The 10,734-nt window shown below is 46.6% G+C and overlaps 1 long non-coding RNA gene across 1 annotated transcript; it reads right to left on the reverse strand.

The window, feature by feature from the left end:
• Positions 1-5,804: 5,804 nt before the first annotated feature.
• On the reverse strand, positions 5,805-9,489 carry LOC109368043. Its single transcript, XR_002115690.1, has 3 exons — positions 9,356-9,489; positions 8,047-8,173; positions 5,805-6,972 (listed from the first exon to the last, which is right to left on the reverse strand). It is a non-coding gene; the product is annotated as an uncharacterized LOC109368043 (long non-coding RNA).
• Positions 9,490-10,734: the final 1,245 nt, after the last annotated feature.

Below are 10,734 nucleotides of genomic sequence, written 5' to 3' on the forward strand. Positions count from 1 at the left end.
TGGGTATGTCATCCACATCTGTCCCTACCATGGTAAGAGAGAGAGGAGAAGCAGTGAACGCAGTGAGACAAGGTGAATTGCAAGGCTGTCATATGGGGCAGAAGGTGGCCATGGCATTAAGGAACAAACTGCAGTACTCACACGGTGACGTTATTGCAACTTCTTTACACATAGCGTAGGCAAAGAGCTGGCTGTGAGCTTGTTTGCCAAGTGTGGGTCCCACCAGGAGCAGAATGCTGGGTGATACTGGAGGAAGGTGCTAAAAGTCACCTGCAAACACAGGCAGCTGAATTTTAAAACATTAACAAGTTAGGAAATGTCTCTTGTTTAGAAGATCAGTGAGTATTGAAACAAAATGGGGCCAGAAGCTAATTATATGGAAATATTTCTATTTGCACATTTCACTGGAAGGCAAAGCGAAGAGTGCAACTAATACATCTCTGCAACTGACAGGAATATTAAATTTTCTGTCATTTTGCTACCACGGCTACCTCTCTCAGCATGCATTCTGTCCTAGTTCCTATTAAGGTGAGAACAGAATCAAACTCATTAATTGTCTGCATTTTAGATATGATAAGAATTTAGTGGCTGGTCTTAATTAAACTACAAAACAACTCCTCTTGCTGCGGTGTGCATTCCAAGTTGGAGCAATTAATTCACTCACTTAAACTGATCAAGATTTAATTACCATCACTCTGTGCAATTACTCCATAATTAAAGTAATTTGGTTCATTCCACTCACTGACAGTGTCATTGAACAGCCATTCATTGTACCAAAAGAAGTGATAATTAACTTAAAGAACAGCTCAAGGCAGTTCTACACGGACTTTTAGTTATTCCTAAATATACCTGTACCAGAGTAAGCAACCTATCATATCATACATATCCCTGGTAAATGGTTTTTCATTGAAATTTCAGGGTTTTTTTCCTGGAAAGAGAGAAACACCACCGGGGAGCCATGCATGCTATCTGAGAAGGACTGAAGGCATTTGGCCATCTTCTCAAGGAGCCCATTTTGCTCCCCAGTGTCATGGCAAGACAGATCACTTAGATAGCACCATTGTCAATGCTCAGCCTTACCCTGTAGCATCCCACAACGTCCCCAGTTTTCTTTTCATACTCAGAGATTACCTCCATCAGGCCACGAGTTGAGTGCTGGTGTGAATAGTGATGGTGGCACTGCGCTCTGTGACTTCCTACTGTAGGCTGCCTGCGTTCTCCTTGAGCATCCTTTCCTTCAGGGGACCTCAAAGGACCCATGGGTGCACAATCAGCACAGAGCATCAGGTTTGGGGATCTCATTTGTGAGAAGAGATGAAAGGACAAGAGGTAATGGCTTTAAGTTGCACCAAGCAAGGTTCAGGTTGGATATGAGTTAAAATTCCTTCTCAGAAAGAGTGGTAGGGCATCGGAACAGGATGCCCAGGGAGGTGATGGAGTGACTGTCCCTCAAGGTGTTCAAGAAAAGGATAGATGTTGCACTGAGTGACATGGTTTGGTGGGCATGGTGATGATGGGTTGATGGTTGGACTTGATGGTCTTAGTGGTCTCTTCCAACATTAATGATTCAATGACTCATATAGGCACCAGGAAAAATGGCTGTAGGTATGTCTGGTTGCACCTAAGCCCAGGTAAATGTTAAGTGTGCCACAAATGATCCTTGCACCTGCACCCCTGGTAAAGCCAAGTGCTTTGGTTGGGATCCCAGCGCTTGTTGCCCTTTGGTGACTTAGTTGGCTGAGTTAATATCAGCTCTGCCCAGGGGAATAGAGACAGTATTTCTTTTTTACTTAAAAAGAAACAAATCCCAAACATTATTTTTAAGCTCCTAAAAAAGGGCATTACAAAAGAATGAAGAGGAAGAAGGAAAAAAAAAGGAGACTACGTAAAGATTGCTTACCAGAGTCCTTTTACAATAGTCAGCCACACAACAGAAATAGGTGGACATTAATTCATGCTAACCTTGCACACCTAAATACCATTAATTCATCAAAACTAATAACATTAATTCCTTCAAAAATGAGATTAAAGACAGGCACCCCTTGCAGTCATAATCTGTGGCTGATGACACTAAAATGAAACCTCCGCTAGACAAAGCTACCAGCAGAGCTCGTAGAATCTCATAAATTGCAGCTGGCAATACATAAATCCTCAAGACAATATATATTATTTTCCAGAGAGCATGCATTTGCACACCAAACACCAAACAAAAAGGAATGCAGAGTTGTGTAACTTCTCTCTCCACAGGAGCTGTCAGAGCAGTGGGACGCTGCAGGGAGCAATACTCACCTAAATGTGTCACAGCAGGATTGAGGACACCTGGCTGGGACCACATTTGTTGTGAGCTGGGTGCACAAAGCCCAGCACAAAGCTTGGGCTGACCTCCTGGGATGGTTTCCAGCAGGGATATCAATGGGGTTGTCCTTTATTTTCAGCAGGTTGGGGGCTATTGGTAGTGACATGGAGCACCCTAAGGGTAGGATTTGACCATAAGAAAGGAGAAATATTCCACGAGATGGCTCAAATTGCTGCAGATCTTCCTTCTCCAAGCATGTGGGAATTTGAGGGTTCAGCTTCAACACTTGGGATCACCACGTCTGCATCTGTCTGATTCCTTTCTCAGCCCCCATCCCTTTCTATGATTTATCCTCACCCTGTCCCCAGTAGCATGGAGAGGGTGAGTGAAAAAAGAGAAGGCACTGTGGCAGAATTTGGAAGATTTTTGAATTTTGCTCCTTTCTGAGCAGGTCAGGGTTTTCAATGCTGCACATGGTTCTCACTTATGGGGATAGACCAGGGCTTGCTTAGATTAAATGAGAAACAACCAAACAAGGTCAGTGTGGAAGTCCTGATACACTCATCAGGATATGCATCAGCTCCAGGTTCTGGATCCCCACCCAAGTGCTGCCTGCAGCTTCACCTGCATGATCTGGGACTGTCAACAGCTCCAGCAGAAGTAACAAGGGCACATCCTGAACCCGCAAACATTCAGACTCCAAGCTTTCTATAGATTGCACCAAGAGGTGTCCCTGTCACAGCTGATGGCCAGATTGAGAGCAGGACCACCTGCAGTGGGATGGATGCTGTGCACCTCTGGCTTGCCCAACGTCACTGCCCCTTGGCCCTTTGGGGAAGCATCGATGTGTCCAAACACCGGAGGTATTATTTCAGATTAAAACCAGATTAAGCCCATTTAATTTTAACTCGGATTAAGCCCCTGTTTAGAGCCTGGCCCCGTTTCCAACACAGTCAGGCTCTCTGCAGCCAAGTGCCTCGGCCCTGGATTGGAGCAGAGCTGCATCTCCTCCTGCCTGCCTTTGGCTCAATGGTGCATTGGGGCTGTGCTTGATGGTTTTGAGTGGGCACCCCTGCAATCCCCGAGTGATAGAGGCACCAGTGTGTGCATTGCTGCAGATGAATGTGTCACCCACACATGTACACCCTCTGCATGTTTAATTACACAGTGCTTTTCCTCGCTTTGCTTTTTAAGAAACACTTACAAGCCATCAATGCCTTTCAGAGAATAGCTGTTTACAATGAAATTTAGGGAAAGAAAGGTTTTGGACCTTTTCAATCTAGCTGAAAAACAGCAGCAGGGAAAACCCAATCCATCTCACGCTGAGTTACACTGTCTTCATGGTGTCACAGGTCTGATTACTGGGATATCTTTGTTTAAATTATTTTGAGATTTGGGGATTTTGCCTGTTTCCCTCGGGTCACTCCTCGTGTTTGGGGACGGATAGGTGCCCCTTGGCCACACACTACATTTGATCTAGGAGCAGTTCCTTGGCTGCAAGTCCCACACTTCAATGCTGAAACCACTTCTTGCTTCTACTGGAAAGCATTTTTCATTTGCAAAACAAACCCAACACAATTTCCCCTACTCCACTCTCCATACCGGGGTGTGCTGGTTTCAGCTGGGCTCTGTTCCCAAGTGGAGAGTTGGAAACAATTCATGGCAGTGAGGTTGCAGCCTAGGTGAGTAGGAGAGGTGATCAACCCAGACCGTTCATCCCCTCAAACTTCTAGTCTCTTGAGCTGAATTTTGGGTCTGATCAAGGGCCCTGTTCATGGGATGCATGGGACCTGAAAAATGGAGTCCCAACCCAACGGGAAGTGAGCTGCGGTGATTTGTGGAAGCCAATGATGACATCCCCAAACATGGTCCTATCACAGCAATGGGACACAGTAGGTTCAACATTCTCAGAAAACACAACTAGACTCAGTTTCTCAGCAGGACAGCAGAGCCTGGCACCAGTCACAGTGTTTGCAGATCCAGGGCTGCTTCCAGGCAAATGCCAGAGCCCAGAGCAGTACTGGGATGCTCAGCTTCCCTACTTTCCCTACTTAGTGCCCTCTCCTTAAAAATATCAAAAACAAATCTGATATTCTGATGCTTCCTGATAAATCTTACATCTGTTAAAAATGACCTTTTGGTGAAACAGCAATAGCTGGCATTAATCCTATTATTTTATTGTGATTATTATTTTTTTATCAATGCAATGCAGCTGCCATTTCATCTTGCACTAAGTGAATTGAAGTTCTCAGCTGGAGCACAGCACTCTCTCAGATGTGTGAAACACTGATAGCCATGACAAGAATCACAGCTCCTTCCCCTCCTGAGCCCCCGAACTTCTTTCCAGGTCTGCACTGAGACCTTCAGAAGAGTCAGCTCAGCATTGAGAAAAATAATCTCTCACCAAATTATGGAGGCATCAGGTGAAATTCATGGCTCCCTCTCATGGTATCAGCCCTCGTATCCCAGTGCTGGACAGTGCAAGAAAGAACCTTTGTTAGTTCCTCTAGTTAGTTAGCGAAGAAGTGGGATAAAATTGCTAATGATTTGTCTTAAAAGAAACAATAAATGAATGTTGAACAATACTGTTCCAAGACTGAATTAAAAGCAGATAAAGACATGAGCTAAAGCTTTATGAGTCAGTTAGACAAATTTCTTTCTGGTTCAGATATCACTGCTCTTGCCTAAGCACCAGACATGGATTGGGTGGCCTGGTGAGGTCCCTGCCAGGTCCCTGCCAGCTGCAGTCTTGGTTTCTGTGCAAGGAAAGGGTTGGATTCTCAGGAGGAGGCTATACAGAGCTGGTCCTGCTGAGCTGTGCATGGGTGGAGGACATGGAAAGACATAGGAGTGGGCATAGGTATGGGCATGGGTAAGGGTGTGAATATGGCTTTGGGATGGGGAAGGGTCTGACAATGGAAATGATGATGGATGTGGGCATGGGGATGAAAATGGACGTGGACATGGATAAGGATGAGTGAGGACATGGATACGGATGTGGACAATGCTATGGTTTGAACAACCACAAATGGGCCCTTTGGGACTCACCACTAGAGCTGGTGTGGTTGGTGTGGGAGTTGTGCTGGGATTGGAGGCATCCCAGCAGCCCCCTTCCTGAGAGCTTTCCAAGGAACTAATTTCCAACGAGTTCAGCCAACGCAGAGTAAAACCCTTCTTCTGCAGTCCTACACTCACAGTCCCAAAAAACCTTGGGTTGAAACTCTCCCAAGGCAAGGGGCACCTGCCCTAGGGGAGCCCTCTGCATTGAGGAGACAGCACAGGACATTATCTTCTTCTGCAACTCTTCATTTGTCCTTTACAAGGTTCTGTGATTTAAGAACGTGTGTTAAATCTTCTGCAACAATCAATTCAAATATACAAGTTTGGCTATTCAAATTACTTTTCCAAAAGTACTTTAAAATGCATTAAGTTATTAATTGCCTGCTGGCACTTTAATCAAACGGGAAAATTGACATAGCTAGAGGCATGTATTTTTGTGGAAAGGAAATTTATTTAAGAAGAAACAGCAGCTCTTACTGCTTAATTTAAACTGAGAAAACTGTGGAAAATCAACTGCTATGGAAAATTAATAAAACATTTCCAGCTGCAAACAGTGACTAATTGTACAAGATGAAGACTGCCTGGAATTAATAACTTGCAATCTTCTGTGTGAAGAACCCCCTACCAGTTCAATTTACTGGGAGATTAAATTACTTCTAAGTTTGCCATATTAAAACAGAACATGAATAAAATGTTAGTGAAAGCACATCTATTATTTACTGTCTGTGATATGGATATAATTATTTCCAAACAACCACAATGTGACGTGACTGGCAATATTTAAGTTATTTGCTGGTGAATGTAGTTATACCACCTCGGTTTCTGTAAAAGCAGCCCAAATGGGTTCCTACAGCTGGCATACTCCTGCCACAATGAGTTCTCTCCCATCCAACCCACCATGCCCAGCATCCCCATCGCACTGCTCTTTCAGCACCGACACTGCTGTGCTTTCTCCATCGCCCCACGTTCTATGAACTCCGTACCTTCTTTGCTTTGCCTGGTTTTTATATCCACCCCTTCCCCGTTTTATAACAGGAGGCAGCCGGCTGCACTGAAAACCTCACGGAGCACAATTAGGTGAATGCTTTCCCTGCACGTAGGGGCTCCTCGCTGGACCCGCTGCAGAAGCTCGCTTTCTTTTTCAACCTGTGCCAAGTTCCCAGGGTGCATAAGCCCCTTTCAAAGCAGTAAAAATAGGAAGGTGAAAAAGACAGAAAGCCAGGTGAGAGGGTATTTGCTGAAACCCAAACAAAACCTGGTGGGATTTCAAAGCAAACCAAGGAGTGGTGGCAGATGAAGGAGACATGGCTGCTGGGATGCTGTGCTGTGGTCATGGTGTTGCATGTTGACATTAAGCAAAAAAAGAGCTTGTGCATGGCATGGCTTGGCTTTGGTAGAGGAGATGGCACTGAAAGTTTCGATGCTGGGAATGAGGAGGGACTATCTGGGACACACTGGGGCTGATAAGCTTGACAAAGATCCTTTGCCATGAAGTCATAGAATTGTTTAGGTTTGATAAGTCCTTGAAGATCATCACGACCAGCCATCGACCCATCACCACCATGACCACTGACTGCATCCTTCATTGACACATCCACACATCTCTTGAACGTGCCCTAGAGAAGCAATAAGATAAAGTGAGAAGGATGGAACTGGGTGAACCGCAGTGGGAATCACTAAGCAACTCATTTGAATAGGAATAAATGATTTACCATTAAAAGGGACTGTCTCTGAAGATTTGCACAGACATTATAAACCATGAGTGCAATAAGCCAGAGCTGCTGGGGCGGCTGTGTCAGAGGAAGACAGGACTGGCTGCACCGTGCTGGTCTGCGTAATTATTAGCATTGGACATTGAAAGATAAGCAGACCTTCTTCTCCATCCATGAGAAAATGAGTTGTAGTGCAGATCTGTAGGTTAATACACAGAATGTGCATGGATGGAGATGAAGCTTCCAGGAAATGTTTTCACATTTCGATAATTGAGTGTGTCACATTTAATTGCAATAGGCTTTCCACTGTGCAAACCCAGGGACCTCTCCTCTTGATATCAAGTTAGACCTGATTGCCTAATTGCAATTACCTGGGTAATTAGAAAGAAATACAGTAGCCCTGTGCTGCCCGATAGTGACGATCCACTTCCTAAAAGAATTAGCCTAGCTTCAATGTGGAAAGCTTGTACATGTACTGACAGACAGACAGACAACTTAACCTGCCTGTAATTACACAGATTACACCTGGAGTGCATTCCCTGCAAGAAATAGTTATAGATGTCACTGGAACAGGTTGCCCAAGGAGGCTGTGGATGCCCCATCCCTGCAGGCATTCAAGGCCAGGCTGGATGTGGCTCTGGGCAGCCTGGGCTGCTGGTTGGCGACCTGCACACAGCAGGGGGTTGGAACTGGATGAGCATTGTGCTCCTTTGCAACCCAGGCTATTCTAGGATTCTATGTTAATTCTGGTTCCACAGAGACTCATCTGTGGATCTGGAGGTACCAGAGAGCAAAGCAGCCAGCATGCTCCCACCACAAAAGAAATTTTTGCCCTGTGCCCCAGTGCCACCATGTGCCTTTCTCAGCCAGGCAGGAAAATTAGCTTTGCTCTGGAGCAGGTTCCAGAAGCAAGAAGAAAGCAATAATCCCCCCGCCAGGGTGCATTTCTCATAAGCACAAGTGGTTGTTAATGCTTACCTGGAGATCGGCTTGCCTTAAAGTTCCCTTTTCTCCCCTGTAATCACGTAAGCGGGGGATATGCCAGCCCTGAGCTGTATCTCCTCGGGATGGAGATGACCAACGTTGGCCATGGTGTGACCAAGCCCTGGTGAGGAGTGCAAAGAAGATGGCATCTCCATAGGGCTGCTTTTTAGGACACCATCAGCTCCTTTGCCAGCCCTCACACCAAAACCCACCCCAGCCAAGGCCTGGCTTAGCTCTGAAGGGCCCATTTCAGCCCCATTCCCCCATCCACCTCTCACCCCACCCTTCACCAGGCCACCCTCACCCATCACATTTCTCACTACTCCCACCCTCCCTTTTCTCCTTGCTTTGTTACACTGCATTTTTTTTCCCTTCCCCCCCCCTTTTCTTTTACCCTTAAAGAGCGAACAAAACAAAACAAGAGAAAGCGGTGCCAATCCGATCCTCTTAGCACAACGTGCCCACCCCGGGGAGGGATCTCGCCTTGAGCCCCACGCATTCGTGCTGTTCCTTCAGAGCAACTCGAGCAAATTGAAAGCCGCGGAGGGGTGTACCCCGAGGCACTCTGCAAATCCACTTCCTTTGTCATAACAAGAACAAATCCCACCTTTGAAGTTTTTTTCCCCCTTCTTGTTACAAGGGGAATGTCTTTTGTTTAATCCATTTTAGCCTTTAATGCCTGACCTGGATCAATCCTGTTGGGTAGATTACACATTACTCACGCCGACTTTAAACCACCCTACAGGGATTTTTACTTTCCCCCCCCCCTGCTCTCCCCGCCGCATTGGTGTGAGAATCTCAGCAGTAATCAGCATTATGACTTCAGACCATCGCTCACTTTGAAGGAGGAGACCGTCCTTTAACAGGGGGAAAGGGGAGGAAACCCTCAAATATCAAACAGATTCAATCAACTTTCAGGCCCTCCAATCTCCTATTCAGGACGGATCTTTATTAGTTATGAAAAATCAGTGCAGAATTTGGCTGGGCTCTGTCTGCTCCTTGGCCATTTGGTGCTCTGTACTGCTGCAAACTGACTTTGGGCTATCCAGCTCCCGCATTACATCTGAACCTCCTGGTCTCCTTCATTCCACCGCTCACGCAAATGCAAGAGGCTGAGAAGCGCTGCCAGCAGAACCCAGGCACCCTCTTTGATGACCCAGATGGAGAATAAATTTATATACGACCCTTTAACCTCACCTCATTTAACCTTACATTAGAACTTGTGATCTCAGCTCTCAGGGTTACCTCAGCTTTGCAAAAAAACCCGCAGTCTCAACTCCTTCGCTCTCTAATAACCACTTACAGTGGCTACACTCAAACATGAAAGCCTTCTGTCCGCAGCACTCCTCTTCTACAGCACTTCAGCCCCCAGTATCCTCTAGCAGGGTTGAAGAAGCTTTGGGGGCAGGCCCTGCCCTGGGATCCCAACAAGGCACAGCTGAGCCCTGACAACCCCATCCTCACAGTGGGAGGAGGTGATTGCTTCATTAGTACAGCCAGGCCTCGTGAGGGCCAGCCCAGGGCCCTGACAGCCACCCCAAAACCCTTGGGACTTGCCTTACACAGACAAGGATGTCCCAGATGGCCATAGATATCACCTCACTGTGCAGGATGTGGTGGCAGGGATGAGATGAAGGATGCAGGATCTGGGATGAAGCTGCAGGAAGAAAGAGAACAAAGGATTTGGAGTGGTCCTGTGTGTAGTCAGGAATTAGACTCAGTGATCCTCATGGGTCTCTTCCAACTTAGGATGTACTGTTATTCTGTGTGTGTGATTTTTCCCTGCCCACTCATTGAAGAACCCCATTCTGCTCACTTCTGACCTCAGTTCATCACAACATTTAGAATTCCTGCACAAAAGCTCTGGTCTCTCCCCTTCTCCGAGCTCCAGGGTGGGCAGAAGTACCAGCTCAGTGTCTCAGCTGATCACACACAGGAAGACAAATGAAAAAGACAAAACTGCCAGAACATCCCAGACACATCTGGTATTGCAGCTCTTGAGAAGACCAAAATATCTTCAGCAGGATGCAGCCTGCCTGTCAGGTTGGGGTCCCAGCTAAACAACCAGACCCTGTATCACCGAGCAGCTAGGGAGACTGGGGGCATGAACTATAGATGCCCCTGTTCATTGCAGGGGAGCTGGACTAGGTGACCTTCAAAGATGCCTTCCATCTCAAATGATTCTATGAGGGCATTTAGGAAGCGGGATGATGATAGGACAGGGTGCCACCAACGCTGGGTGAGTTGGGATCTCCCATTCTCACCCCAAGCACCAGCTCCACCGACAGGTGGGAGCCATCTTCTCACACCACTGCCAACGCTCTCCTTTGGGGATTTGCCAGCAGGAACCACAGAACACCCACCACGACCTTGCTGCATCACACTTGGGGGATAGCAAAGAGCAGGGATGTCCTATGGGAAGAGCTGGGCCATTCTCCATAAAACTGAGCCAACCAGTCCGTAGCACGGTGCAGGTAAGGAAATACCCTCTTTGTTTTGCTTTTTATGAGTTTGATATGTTTTGAAATTAGCAGTCCTCCATTAGCTCTCCAAATAGCTCTGCATCATTAGGGTCAGTACGTCTGCACTCCTCAGAATGAGCTTTTACCTGAATTAGCATCTCAAAGAGGCAGGGCTCCCTTCTCTGCTTTAATTCCAGCACCGCGGCACATCAGGATGAGT

Source organism: Meleagris gallopavo, chromosome 5 (assembly GCF_000146605.3).
Source record: "Meleagris gallopavo isolate NT-WF06-2002-E0010 breed Aviagen turkey brand Nicholas breeding stock chromosome 5, Turkey_5.1, whole genome shotgun sequence".
Taxonomy (NCBI): Eukaryota; Metazoa; Chordata; class Aves; order Galliformes; family Phasianidae; genus Meleagris; species Meleagris gallopavo.